Consider the following 15,196-nt stretch of genomic DNA (forward strand, 5'->3'; position numbering starts at 1 on the left):
CTTGTTCACATTTCCATGTCCGTTTGATATACGTGAAAAATAAATAAATAAATATATATATATATATATATATATATATATATATATTTCTTCCATGAAGGATATGTTTGGTCCATGTGTCCGTTTTTTTGTCCTCCAAGCGTCATTCATATTGAACGGACGCTGCTCAGCTGAAAACTTCCAAAGCATCTACCAATGCTCAGTGAAAACGGACACAACAAGGATGACATCCACTTTGTGTCTGTCGCATCACGGACCAAAGTAGTGCACGTTTCAATGATTTTTTTCACTGACCCACAATCGGTAAAAAATACTGATATGTGAACAGACATTAAAATCAAGGTGCTGTCCGAGAACAGCGAACAAAGTGTGGATGCCGGGCGTGGTAGTTTTGCAACAGCTGGAGGGCCGTAGGTTGGTGACCCCTGCCTTAAGGGGTTCTCTGTGTACATTTCAGATTGTGTCTTCTCTTGTATCATCTGAAACACGAGGTCAATTCACAGACGTGTCCCCCGCTTTAAATTTGGTTGAAAAACTGTTAAAATACCAAGAAATTTCCCCCATCCCACGAGATGTGTGAATAAAGAGTCAAGCTTTTTCCGACAATGTAAAATTTCCAATACTACTGTACTGGCCGCGTCCCAGATTCCATCATATAAGGCCGCATGCACACGAACATTGCTTGGGTCAGCATCCGGACCCATTTATTTCAGTGTGCAAAATGCGGAACGCACACAGCCGGTATCCATGTTTTGCGGACTGCAAATCAAGGCATGGCCATAAGTATACAGTAATCAGCGATATTCTTCCAGTCAAAAGGACAGCTACAACAGCAAAAGCCACTGGCCTCTACTATAAATCAATGGGGTCCGTCAACTGCAACAGTTGTCCACCATGCAACAGCAAACGCCACCCCCTTCTTTAAACGTTGAACGTTTTTGTTTAAATCCTGATGGTCTATCCTCAGTATAAGTCAATAGGTCATTAAGGAAATAAGAAAGTGAAAAATAATTAAAAATGACTTTATTATAACTATATTTCCAAATATCTTTCCATCGTTATAATGGCTTCTTTTGTCTGGGGAGCAATCATCAGGGCAAATAAAATGGCAGTCCTCATCCTCCTCTCTGCTCGTTAGGGATTATTATCCTGAATACAGTTTAATATGATCTTCAGCTGAATCTCTATAGGAATGGAGTTCATGAGGAGACATGAAGTACAGAGAGGACAGACCGTGGTAATGGAGAATGCATACAAAAGCTGCTGCTCATTATTCACACCCCCACCCTCCTCTATGTACCGTATTTTTCGCCCCATAAGATGCATTTTTCCCCCTGAAAGTGGGAAGCACTCATTAGTACCGGAGGACCGGGAAGCGATGAAGGCTCGGTTCTCACCTATTCCTGGTCCTCGGCTGTTGGCTGTGCTGTGGCTGTGCACAGCGCGAGCGTGCTCTGTGACCTCACGCTGTGCGCATCAGGTCACAGCACAGCCGACAGCAGGAGCGCCGAAGGTGGGGAGTGGTGGTGTCCAGAGCAGGAGAGATAAGTGTTTTTATTTTATGTGCTCTGTGGCATGGGGGCTGATATGAGGCAATGGGGCTGATGAGAGGTTTGACTGGGGGGGGGGGGGGGGGGTATCTAATCTGAGGTCTTATTAACATTGGGGGGGGGGGGGTCTGATTGGAGCTGTCAGCTGAGGTCTGATTAACATTGGGGGTCTGATTGGTGGTCTGACCTGAGGGCTAATGAAAAATATATTGTCCTCCTCTAAAACCTAGGTGCGTCTTATGGGCCGGTGCGTCTTATAGGGTGAAATATATGATACTTCATGTCTCCTCATGATCTTATCTGTATTCAGGGTTAAGGGCTGAAGTCGTTTTTTCGCCAGGCGCAAAGACTACCATAGATAAGTCTATGATGAAACAATAAAAATTATTACATCCATTAATGTGGTGGGGATGTATATTACTAAAAGACCACATCGACCTCAAGAAAAAAATACCCCAAATTCACACTAATTATGAAACTTACATTTTCACGCCATTAACCTAATAACAGTGTTATGTCCACGGCATCCCCCCTATTAAAACGTAAATTAGTTTGGTTCTCCCTGCAGCACAATTTTCAATTTTCATGCAGACACATCCAGGGTGTCCAGAACTCCGCGGCTGACGCACTGTCATGCTTTCATTTCCACCGTTTCTTCCAGGTCATGCCAGAGGCGGATCCAGCAGGATTGTCCCCTTCAGAGTTCAACACCCTACGCATGGACTAGCGCAAATCATTTCATCCGCCAAATCCCTCATTAAAAAAAAATCATTATCAGCCAACACAGCTAGAAACTATAAAACCAGTTGGAACAGCTTCCAAAAAATTTCTCGGCTACATCCTAGGAGCAGCACGGATAGGACCACCTATTTGATGTTTTTTTTTAGCTTATTGTCACCATCACCTCAAGCTTGGTTACAATTCCATCAGATTGTACATGGCAGGGGTGCAATACTACTTCACTCTCAAACATCCAGGTAGTAAGGCCATATTCGTGTCCCCCGCCATCAGGGCAGTCCTCAGGGGGGATTCAAAAAAGCAGCCTGCCATGCACTCCCACCAGGCAACCAGTCTCAGGGGATCTGTTCAGGAAGCTTTCCAATTCCCTAGACAGCAACCCTTTCGGGCTCCATCCCAGCACAGTCATAAAAGCGGCCATGTATTTAGGTTTCTATGGGTTTTTGCAGCCCAGGGGAATTCACAGGTTTCTCCCCAAAATCCAAAAGGTCTGACCAAGAGCCAGTTAGCTTGGAGTCACGACCATTTCATCCTGCTACTACCTTCCACCAAAACATCGCAATCAGGGCCCCCAGTCCAAGTGAAGTATTTCAGGTCCTTCAAAAAATGGTGCCCAGTCCAGGTTTTCAACTAATTAATAAGCTCCTTGGGTCATTCCCCCCCCCCAGACAGCCCGCTGCTGCCCTTCAAATCCAAGCCCCTCACGACTGCGCAATTCATTTCCCACATTTGCCTTCTAGTCGCCAGCCTAGGTGTCGATCCCAAAACCATTTCAGGTAGGGGTGGGCGATATGGCCTAAAATCTATATTGCGATATAATTTTAAGCATGTGCGATATGCGATATATATTGCAATATATTGTTTTCTATATTGGGGGGGGGGGGGGTGTTTAAATATTTTTTTTTTAACTTTTTATTTATTAACTATTGGCCTCATTAAGGGCTAGAACCCTTGTCATATTCACCCTAATAGAGCTCTATTAGGGTGAATAGGACTTTACACTCTCCCTGCTGCCCTGTGCATAGTACACACAACAGCAGGGAGCTGACCATGGCGCCAGCCTCTCATGTGCTCCCCCAGCCTCTTATCTGCCCCCCTTCCCCAGCCTCTGATCTGCCCCCCTTCCCCAGCCTCTGATCTGCCCCCCTTCCCCAGCCTCTGATCTGCCCCCCTTCCCCAGCCTCTGATCTGCCCCCCTTCCCCAGCCTCTGATCTGCCCCCCTTCCCCAGCCTCTGATCTGCCCCCCTTCCCCAGCCTCTGATCTGCCCCCCTTCCCCAGCCTCTGATCTGCCCCCCTTCCCCAGCCTCTGATCTGCCCCCCTTCCCCAGCCTCTGATCTGCCCCCCTTCCCCAGCCTCTGATCTGCCCCCCTTCCCCAGCCTCTGATCTGCCCCCCTTCCCCAGCCTCTGATCTGCCCCCCTTCCCCAGCCTCTGATCTGCCCCCCTTCCCCAGCCTCTGATCTGCCCCCCTTCCCCAGCCTCTGATCTGCCCCCCTTCCCCAGCCTCTGATCTGCCCCCCTTCCCCAGCCTCTGATCTGCCCCCCTTCCCCAGCCTCTGATCTGCCCCCCTTCCCCAGCCTCTGATCTGCCCCCCTTCCCCAGCCTCTGATCTGCCCCCCTTCCCCAGCCTCTGATCTGCCCCCCTTCCCCAGCCTCTGATCTGCCCCCCTTCCCCAGCCTCTGATCTGCCCCCCTTCCCCAGCCTCTGATCTGCCCCCCTTCCCCAGCCTCTGATCTGCCCCCCTTCCCCAGCCTCTGATATGTCCCCCTTCCCCAGCCTCTGATCTGCCCCCCTTCCCCAGCCTCTGATCTGCCCCCTTCCCCAGCCTCTGATATGCCCCCCTTCCCCAGCCTCTGATCTGCCCCCCTTCCCCAGCCTCTGATCTGCCCCCCTTCCCCAGCCTCTGATCTGCCCCCCTTCCCCAGCCTCTGATCTGTCCCCCTTCCCCAGCCTCTGATATGTCCCCCTTCCCCAGCCTCTGATATGTCCCCCTTCCCCAGCCTCTGATATGTCCCCCTTCCCCAGCCTCTGATATGTCCCCCTTCCCCAGCCTCTGATATGTCCCCCTTCCCCAGCCTCTGATATGTCCCCCTTCCCCAGCCTCTGATATGTCCCCCTTCCCCAGCCTCTGATATGTCCCCTCTGGTAACGCAACGCAACGTATTAATCATTGGTGGCAGTGGCCACAGGGTCCCCCTCCTCCCCCCATCATTGGTGGCAGTTTGCCGTTCCGATCGGAGCCCCAGCAGTGTAATGCTGGGGCTCCGATCGGTTACCATGGCAGCCAGGAGTCACGCTACTTAAGTCCTGGCTGCCATGGTATGTTAGTGAGCAGAGAGCAGCGCATTATACTCACGTGCGCTGTGGCCGCCGGTCGCTCCTTCTCATAGGTCTGTGCGGCGCATTGCTAATGCTGTAAGCATTAGCAATCCGCCGCACAGACAAAAGAAGCAGCGACCGGCGGCCACAGCGCACGTGAGTATAATGCGCTGCTCTCTGCTCACTAACATACCATGGCAGCCAGGACTTAAGTAGCGTGACTCCTGGCTGCCATGGTAACCGATCGGAGCCCCAGCATTACACTGCTGGGGCTCCGATCGGAACGGCAAACTGCCACCAATGATGGGGGGGGAGGAGGGGGACCCTGTGGGATATGGCCGGCACATTCATTGGTAGCGCAGTGGCCACAGTCCCTCCCCTCCTCCTCCTACTCTGTCCTCATTGGTTTTCAGCGGCAGCCGCGCACAGTGGGGAGGGAGGGACTCCCTCCTCCTCCTCCCTCCGCTGTGCCGGCTCAGGAGAAAATGATCATATCGCGGTCCGGCGATATAGGCGATATAGGCGATATGGCAAAAATCCATATCGTGGCCCAAATTCATATCGCCTATATCGCCTATACCGCCCACCCCTAATTTCAGGTCACTCTTTTCGGATCGGGGCGGCTTCCGCAGCCTCCAAGCACAACGTTCCCAGTCATATCCGCAAGATGGGACGTTGGGAGTCATCTTGCTTCACCAGGTACATTCCCAATCCGCATCAGGAAATATCAGACGTTTTCCGCAAACTGGCATTGTAAACCATGCACCCTTCAATAAAATACTAAATCTACCTTTTTGCCTTGCTTTTTGGCCCCTTATAGGCTACCCACGTTTCACAGCTATGGGCACAATCCAGGCCTACTTAGTTTAATGGTACGTTTAGGTTTCCTGGACTCACTACGCTAGCACCAGTATCCGTAGCCACGACCATTATAATTATATATCTATCTATCTACATTTTTTACATACAAGGTATAATCAGTAAGTTAATCACTTGCTGCATTAATTCTGAAAATAGGCTTGGGTCCACACGGCCTTTGTGGAGATAAATCAGATCACTCGTGCAGAAATGTGGTTTTCATTAGCCTAGCCGTACACTAATTTACGGTTAGTTAGGCAAACTGATATGAAGGAAGGCGATCATGGGATCAGATTGCTGGGTAATTTCCTCTCTCCACTACACACATCAAGGCTGGTTTCACATCACCGTTTAGTTTGCCGTTCTTCTGATCCATTGGATGAACAAAACAACAAAAAAATAAAAACGATCCTGTGTTTTAAGCGTCCGTTAAGCAAATTTGGTATCCGTTTTAGCGATTGCTGTCTCAGATACAAGACTTTTTTTTTTTCTCTGTGTAAAATAACAGATTTCAGATGGAAACGGCTCAGGCTACTTTCACACTTGCGCTTTCCCTTTCCGTCATAGGATCTCAATAGCGGAGGTAAACACTTCAGTGTTGTCCCCATTCATTGTCAATGGGGACAAAACTGAACGAAACGGAGTGCACCAGAATGCATCGGATCGGACGTGGCACAAAAATATGTTTGTGTGCATCAGCCTTAAAGAAGCCGTTTCAAAGACATCTCCCTTCGAAATGCGGCTCCTGGGGCGATCAGCTGATTGGGACGCGTTCCATTTCCTGGCTTTTTTCGTCAGGGGAAGCCACAGCCAAAGAACACTGCAAAGCAAACGTAGTATTACACGGCAGCCATTCAAATGAAGCCTGCCAAAGCCGGAGCTGCTCGTACCGAGGGGCTCTCCATTCTGGCTGCTGAGGTGGGGTCCAACCGAGGGCCCAACCAACCACAGCCATTCATCCCAATAGGGCAGCTTTCCTCTTTTGTATACTGAAATAGCTCTTTCATCTGTTTGTGGGAAAGCTGGGTAGCAACAGATGTAGCTGCTGTTACATCTCCTATAGAGGTTATAATCTAGCATGATAATGGCCAAATGTGCCGCCAACCGCGCAGCAGAAACCATCACCATGCTCTTTACAATTTTTTGTATTTTTAGTTTTTTCCCCCCCATCAACGTTTTTGGTGAAGAAAAGACACAAATCCACAACAAATTAAGATGACTCAGACTGCACAGAATGTCCTGAATGGAAAGGGTTAACGTTGCATGTTGGCCCAGCATTAGACAGGACAATTACCACCATATAAATAGCCCATATTATATTAGGCATCAAGCGTGCAGCTGATGATCCGGAAGGCCCGTCGCTAATAAGGCAGGCGCGCTCTCAATGCTCTCCATGCTCCCACTTTAGGAGTAGCAGATGGCAGCGGAGATACCGCTTCCAAATTAACATGAAAATACCAGGATATCGAGCGCAGATTGCCTACGAGCAGTGAATTCTTTTCATTGCCTCTGCTCCGCTCCTACCTCCGAGTTGCTTTCATTAGGTCTTCATTAATAACGACAAAAGCCACTTAGTACGGTGCAGCCATCTCCGCAACCCAGGAGAGGTCAATACCAACACTCCTAGCATGTTTGCAAACAGCTACAGCCGGGGGCAACCCATAGTCCGGGAATCTATAAGGCCCTGTTCACACTAGTTATCTGCTCTACGAAATGGATCTCAGATGGCATATGCCCTCAACTGGCATCATGAAGCCTCTATTTGTGGGGAACGCAATAATCGGACTCGCTGCTTCATTGATCTGACACCTTGTTCTGAGGCGCTGGATAAGGGCTCATGCACATGGGACAGTTTTTTGTTAGTGTCAATTCGGTTTTTATTGTGGCCTATATGCAGAACCGTTCATTTCAATGGGGCTAAAAAAAAAACAAAAAAAAAAAAAACACAGAAACGAAAACGTATCCATAAGTCCACAAGAAAAATAGAACAAGTCCTATTTTTGTCTGTTTTGCAGACAAGGACAGGCATTGTTACAATGGATCCGCAAAAAATACGGATCTGACACAGACGTCACCCTTTATTTTGCGGATCCGTGCTTTAGAGACTGCAAAACACATACAGTCGTGTGCATGCGCCCTAACAGTATGGGCTCATGCACACAAACGTATATTTTGTCCGTATTCGATCCGCATTTTGTAAGAGTCAAATGAGGACCCATTCACTTCAATAGGGCCGCCAAAGATGTAGACAGTACACCGTGTGCTGTCCGCATGCGTATGTCTGTTCCGCGGCACCAGCAAAAATATAGAACATACGCTATTCTTGTCCATATTACGGACAGTCTGCCAGAATTCACACAGCGGGTGTAACCCACAGCTCACCCAGTGCTTTGTCTGGCATGTAGTATGTAAAGCACACAGGCCCAAATTTACCAATGTGTCTGCACCTAGAATCGCTCCAAATTGTTCAGCTCGTCCAGAATGGGGAAATGAAAGGGGTGTGGCCCAAGACGCAACTTCCTGCGAAATTCTGCCACTATTCTAAAGTAAAATTCCGTCTCAATCTAAGGGCTCATGCACACAAACTTATTTTTTTTGTCCGTTCCGTTTTTGATTTTCACAGCACATATGCGGAACCCTTCACTTCAATGGGGCCGAACAGAAAATGGAAATGACTCCGTGAGCATTCCGTGTCCGTATGTCCACACTGCAAAAAAACTGAAGATGTCCTATTATTGTCCACATGACAGACAAGGATAGGACTGTTCTATTAAGGGCCAGCTGTTCCGTTCCGCAAAATGCAGAATGTGCACGACCGGTATCCGAGTTTTGCAAATCTGCGGACTGCAAAACATCTGACGGTCGTGTGCATGAGCCCTAAGCCAACCAGCATTTGGTACAGAGTCAGAGAACAGGGTATCCCAGCATCGGATTTATCATCCAGCCTGAGCCCCTGTGAGAAATCTTCTGCAGGTCTAAGGGGATCATTTATTAATATGTCACTTTTTGCACTTTATTTTTCGGCGCATCTGCTCGGTTTGCCATTTGTTATACTTGTTGCATGAAATGACTACTGATTTTTCTGTCTAAAGTCAAATCATATCTATTAGGCTCCATTCACACGTCCGCAACGTGTTTTGCGGATCCACAAAACACGGAAAGCGGCAACGTGCGTTCCGCATATTGCCAGCACTAATAGAATATGCCTGTCCTTGTCCGCAATTGCGGACAAGAATAGGACATGTTCTATTTTTTTTGCGGAACCTGCTGCCCCATAGGAATGAATGGGTCTGCGATTCCGTTCCGCAAAATGCAGAACGAGATTGCGGACGTGTAAATGGAGCCTAAGGCTACTTTCACACTTGCCGTAGCCCTTTCCGGCAGGGGGAACAGTCTGCCGGATCCGTGCTACCGCAGGTCCACCGTGCCGCGGGAAGTCCGCTCCGGCCCCATTCACTATAATAGGGGCAGGCCAGAGGTCCAGCCGCACCACGGCAAACAAACCCGTCAGCGTGGAGCACACACGATATTTGCAAAAAGTTGCGATGATAAATCTGGCTAAAAACGTAGGCCCACCCCAAAAACATTTGGGCACGTCGCAAGCCACCCTAAAAATAGCCAAAATAGGTAAATCTGGTACAAATGCTTATCACACCGACAAAACAGGCAAAAATCACTCCATTACCCTTTACACCATCCACAGGCTTAGTAAATCTGCCCCGCAACGTGTGCATATATGGTTAGTCAATCATTAGGATGGGCCATCAATATTAGATCACGGGGATCCAACTCCAGCGCTCCTGAAGAGGCCACATTGCCCGGCCTCCCAGCCCCTACATTGCGTACACTGGCCCACACTGCTTGTACTTTAAGTAGCGGCTGTGCCTGGTATTACAATTCAGTGCCACGGGGAAGCGAACTGTAATACCACGCACAGCCACAACTGAAAATATGGAGCCCGCTAATGCAGCGCTTGCTGGCGCACCATGGCACCTTCCACCGCCTTCAGCGGAGACAGACCTCCATTGATCTAACATGACTTACCTTAAAGGGGCTTTCCAAGATATATATATATATATATATATATATATATATATATATATATATATATATATATATATATATATATATATATATATATATATTTATTTATTTTTATTTTTTTTTGTAACTGATGACCTATCCTCTGGGGATAGCTCTGCGGCCTTCCAGCTTCTAGGCTATGTGACGACCTTGCTTGAATATCTAGTGCAAATTTTCTTGCGCAGCACGAGATGACATTACGCTGGCTGACGTGGTGACGTCATACATCACCACGCACGGGATTTATGCCGAGATCTCAATCAACATGGCGGCCTGTCGCGAGCAAATGAAGGAGGTAAGCATGATTTTTTATTTTTTGTTTCTTACACTATTTCAGTTTAAATCAATTCGCTACAACGAAGCACGAGAAAACTCGGCTTCGCGACAAATTGAAATCATCCGGAAATTTGGATAGAATTCCACTTTGTTGGATTGGATTCGTTCATCTCTGCTCAGATAATAAACACATCCGCTATTCAATGGATGGCGCTAAGAAAAGGCTGTGGCGCCCCTGTGAGCACTGGTGCCTTCTCAAACAGGTGATCGGCAGGGTTCCTGAGTGTCAGACCCCCGCCGATCAGAGGATAGGTCATCAGTTAAAAAAAAAAATATCTCAAAAACCCTTTAAAGGTCATCAGACTTAGGCTAAAACGCTTCTGTTACTGATAATACAACCATCTGCATCTGTTATGAACGGATCCGGTTGTATTATCTTTAACATACCCAAGACGGATCCGTCATGAACTCCACTGAAAGTTGATGGGGACGGATCAGTTTTCTATTGTGTCAGAGAAAATGGATCCGTCCCTATTGACTTGCATTGTGGGTCATGCCAGATGAGTCTTCCTCCACATCCCAGGACGGAAAGCAAACTACAACATGTTGCGGTTTGCTCTCCGCTCCAAAATGCATTCGGCTCTCATACCGTTCTGTTCAGTTTTGCCCCCATTGACAATGAATGTTGACAAAACTGAAGCGTTTTTTCCCGGTATTGAGATCCTAAGTCGGAAATCAATACCGGAAAACTAAAAGGCTAAAGTAACCTTAAAGAATGCGAGAACCCTTTTAAGGCCCCTTCCACACATCAGTGAAGCGTATACGTGTGCTGTCCATGCCTCCACATTGACTGTAACCCCACAGAAGCACGCCCTATTATTATGATCACAGGTCCCTCATGAACATCTACGGGTCTATGAAAACCGCTGACAAAAAATGGATGCCATCTGAGTTTCGTCCACAGTTTACATGGACCACTGGCAGGAGATGCTCTGGAAATTCATTTTCATCCTAGCAATGTTTGTGGAATACGGGTGACACATGGAGAGCAAAAAAACGAAAGCAAGGACAAAACGCAGATCCCTCATGGACAGCCTCAGAGATGTCATCACGGACACAGAAGTGTGAATGAGACCTGCCAAGTGTGTGTATGGTGTACTAGGCCTCGTCCACATTTCTGTGTCAGAGACACGTCCGTGAAAAAAAAAAAAGCATACGCGTTTCATCCATAAAAATGTCTATGAAGGACCCGTGGTTGGCCTGCGTGTCTGTTCCCACCATCCGTAATTCTTAAATTTCCAAAAGAATCTCCTATCAGTCTTCAGTGAAAAACAGACGCACCACGGATGCCCTCCGTGGTGTGTCTGATTTTCACGGACCCATAGACTTCTATGGGTGTGCTTGGTCCGCATCACGGATCAAAGTAGTTCATGTCTCAATGATTTTTTTACTGACCCACAGTCAGTAAAACGAAAATACTGAAATGTGAATAGACACATTTAAATCAATGGGTACGGTATCATGTCAGTGAAAAACGGAAAGGTGGGGGAGGCCTTAGGCCTCTTGCACACGAATGTTTTTTTTTCCGTTTACCTTCTGTTTTTTGCGTTCCGTATGCGGAATAATTCATTTAAATTAATCCGCAAAAAAAAAAAAAAAAAAAAAAAAAAAAAAAAAAAAAAAGGGGGAAGGTACTCTGTATGCCTTCCATTTCTGTTCCACTCAAAGATAGAACATGTCCTATTATTGTCCGCATAACGGAAGAGGATAGTACTGTTCTATCAGGGGCCAGCTGAATGCACACATCATCCGTATTATTTGCGGATCTGTTTTTTTACAGACTGCAAAATACGGAAAAAGCCATACAGTCGTGTGCAAGAGGCCTTAGAGTGTTGAAAGTTGCGCGCAGCATATTAACCCAAAAAAGTAATAGGTCTGGAAGCACGATGGCGTCCACGGCACGTACCGTTACCTCTCTAGGATACAAAACAATACCATTTACTCACATTTCTTGAGGCCGCCCCATACTGATGAATCGCTGGCGAACTAGAACACAATGCACATTAGTGATGTCTGCTACCAGCTGCATGCAGGAGTAGCAGATACATGGCACGGTTCATATACCGCTGGGAATAGGCAGATGATTAGTCAGGTCTGTGACATGATGGATAACCTTCCCCGACGCCATAAACTCCGCCGCTAATCACCAAGAGCGTTCTGTTACTACTAAAATGTAATCAGCGCAAAATCGGGCAGATTAATTTACTGCCTGTTGCTATGGAGACAGCATCGGTTGCTATACATATGTAACGTAGTGATCCAATGAACATGGCGTAGACCGCTGCACTGAGCAAGCAGATTCTGCACCACGACCTCCCATACAGAGTAAATGATGGCGACGTCTCAGAGCTCCACACCTGTAGTGTCATACAGGATGCACAGCCCAATGTACCAATAGCACATCAGCTCTGCTACATCTGGATTGGTAGGCTGAAGGCCTGGTCTACCCGTTATATCCAAAATATACAGCATCAAAAACCAATCAGAAGCTTCTGGTATAGAAACATCCCGCAGCATCCTCTCCATTCCGTACAATACAGGGGGGGGGGGGGATATAGATGGCATACAATACGGGGGGGGGGGGGGCATATAGATGGCATACAATACGGGGGGGGGGGGGGGCATATAGATGGCATACAATGCACAAGGGGGGGCATATAGATAGCGTACTATACAGGCGGGGGGGCATATAGATAGCGTACTATACAGGCGGGGGGGCATATAGATAGCGTACTATACAGGCGGGGGGGCATATAGATAGCGTACTATACAGGCGGGGGGCATATAGATAGCGTACTATACAGGCGGGGGGCATATAGATAGCGTACTATACAGGCGGGGGGAATATAGATAGCGTACTATACAGGCGGGGGGGCATATAGATAGCGTACTATACAGGCGGGGGGGCATATAGATAGCGTACTATACAGGCGGGGGGGCATATAGATAGCGTACTATACAGGCGGGGGGGCATATAGATAGCGTACTATACAGGCGGGGGGAATATAGATAGCGTACTATACAGGCGGGGGGGCATATAGATAGCGTACTATACAGGCGGGGGGGCATATAGATAGCGTACTATACAGGCGGGGGGGCATATAGATAGCGTACTATACAGGCGGGGGGCATATAGATAGCGTACTATACAGGCGGGGGGGCATATAGATAGCGTACTATACAGGCGGGGGGGCATATAGATAGCGTACTATACAGGCGGGGGGGCATATAGATAGCGTACTATACAGGCGGGGGGCATATAGATAGCGTACTATACAGGCGGGGGGCATATAGATAGCGTACTATACAGGCGGGGGGCATATAGATAGCGTACTATACAGGCGGGGGGCATATAGATAGCGTACTATACAGGCGGGGGGCATATAGATAGCGTACTATACAGGCGGGGGGCATATAGATAGCGTACTATACAGGCGGGGGGCATATAGATAGCGTACTATACAGGCGGGGGGCATATAGATAGCGTACTATACAGGCGGGGGGCATATAGATAGCGTACTATACAGGCGGGGGGCATATAGATAGCGTACTATACAGGCGGGGGGCATATAGATAGCGTACTATACAGGCGGGGGCATATAGATAGCGTACTATACAGGCGGGGGGCATATAGATAGCGTACTATACAGGCGGGGGGCATATAGATAGCGTACTATACAGGCGGGGGGCATATAGATAGCGTACTATACAGGCGGGGGGGCATATAGATAGCGTACTATACAGGCGGGGGGGCATATAGATAGCGTACTATACAGGCGGGGGGGCATATAGATAGTGTACTATACAGGCGGGGGGGCATATAGATAGCATACTATACAGGCGGGGGGGCATATAGATAGCATACTATACAGGCGGGGGGGGCATATAGATAGCGTACTATACAGGCGGGGGGCATATAGATAGCGTACTATACAGGCGGGGGGCATATAGATAGCGTACTATACAGGCGGGGGGGCATATAGATAGCGTACTATACAGGCGGGGGGCATATAGATAGCGTACTATACAGGCGGGGGGGGCATATAAATAGCGTACATCTGATCCAGGCCTCTGCATTTCTCCCCTGCAACCCAGTTCATCAGTCCACCGTCTGAGCCAATGGCAAGTACCAGCAATCTAGCCAATCAGCCGCTGGCCCTTGTGTGCCGCCAGCCACACACGTTATATATAGGCCGTCCGCACACCGCATCCAGGTAACCCTTTATACATGAGCTCAGCATTCCCCATCTAAATCTGACCCTGGGGATGACATCTGGAGCGTGGGCCAGGTGGAGGGACAAAGGATCAGATGTGACCCTCCCAAAGCCTCACACCATTAACCCCTGCTGGTCTGCAGGTGACAATGCCCCATACATCACCCAGAGGGGCAGGCATGTACACAAAATGGGCATCTGTAATCTGCATCATATTCATGGGCAAACGGTGGAACGCGTCAATATAATGATGAGGCGTGGTATATAATATATACATATATTACAGCGATGAACAATCACACTAATATATATATCAGCACTGTACAATGTACATCTTGGCATATATATCACACATACTATATATACCACAGTGCTATACAATCTATAGGGCAATCACACACACACACACATATATATATATATATATATATATATATATATATATATCAGCACTGTACAATGTATATCTTGGCATATACAGATATATATATATATCTCACATACTATATATCTCACAGTGCTATACAATCTATATGGCGACATAGTCCAGGAGCAGTGAGCCTGACAGCCTGGCACCATTGTGTACGCGGGTGAGGTGTGCACACAGAGGATGCTTCCATGTCAGCCATGTCCTCACCTCGGCGAGTGTCTCCCGCTCCCGTGCAGACGCTGGTCGGTGTGCGGAGCCTCTCAGGGGCGGCTCATCTGCTCTCCATGACACGGACAAGGAGCTGCTCGGTGGAAGAGATGCTCCGGCTTCTTGTTCCTGCAGCCAGGCGGAAGTGATCCCCCGCCGCACACTCACACACAGGGACGGGCGGCTGCTGCACTCGGCTTGTACGGCCGCCCCCTCCTCCTCCTCACACTGCTCTCCCCCCAGCCACAACTTCTTCTTTTTATTAACCCCTTTCTAACACCATAAATGTACAGCAATGACATAACGCACAGATATATAGGGATTTGTGTGCGGTTGCCCATAGCAACCGACCAGGTTTTACCTCAGGTAATGCCATGCCTCCCAACTCAAAGAGGGACACTTATGGTTCATTGTGTGAAAAATCCTTTTTACCTGCATATCTCTACCCTTCTATAGC

General features: G+C 48.1%; 1 protein-coding gene across 1 annotated transcript in view; it reads right to left on the reverse strand.

Moving 5' to 3' along the window:
* The window catches only part of PAK3 (p21 (RAC1) activated kinase 3), a 181,718-nt gene extending 166,828 nt beyond the window's left edge, over positions 1-14,890 (reverse strand). Inside the window, exon 1 of the mRNA XM_044268880.1 lies at positions 14,740-14,890. The gene's annotated coding sequence lies outside the window, so the exon portion shown is untranslated. The remainder of the gene's footprint in view (positions 1-14,739) is intronic.
* Positions 14,891-15,196: the final 306 nt, after the last annotated feature.

The sequence above is a fragment of the Bufo gargarizans genome, chromosome 9 (genome assembly GCF_014858855.1).
Source record: "Bufo gargarizans isolate SCDJY-AF-19 chromosome 9, ASM1485885v1, whole genome shotgun sequence".
Classification (NCBI taxonomy): domain Eukaryota; kingdom Metazoa; phylum Chordata; class Amphibia; order Anura; family Bufonidae; genus Bufo; species Bufo gargarizans.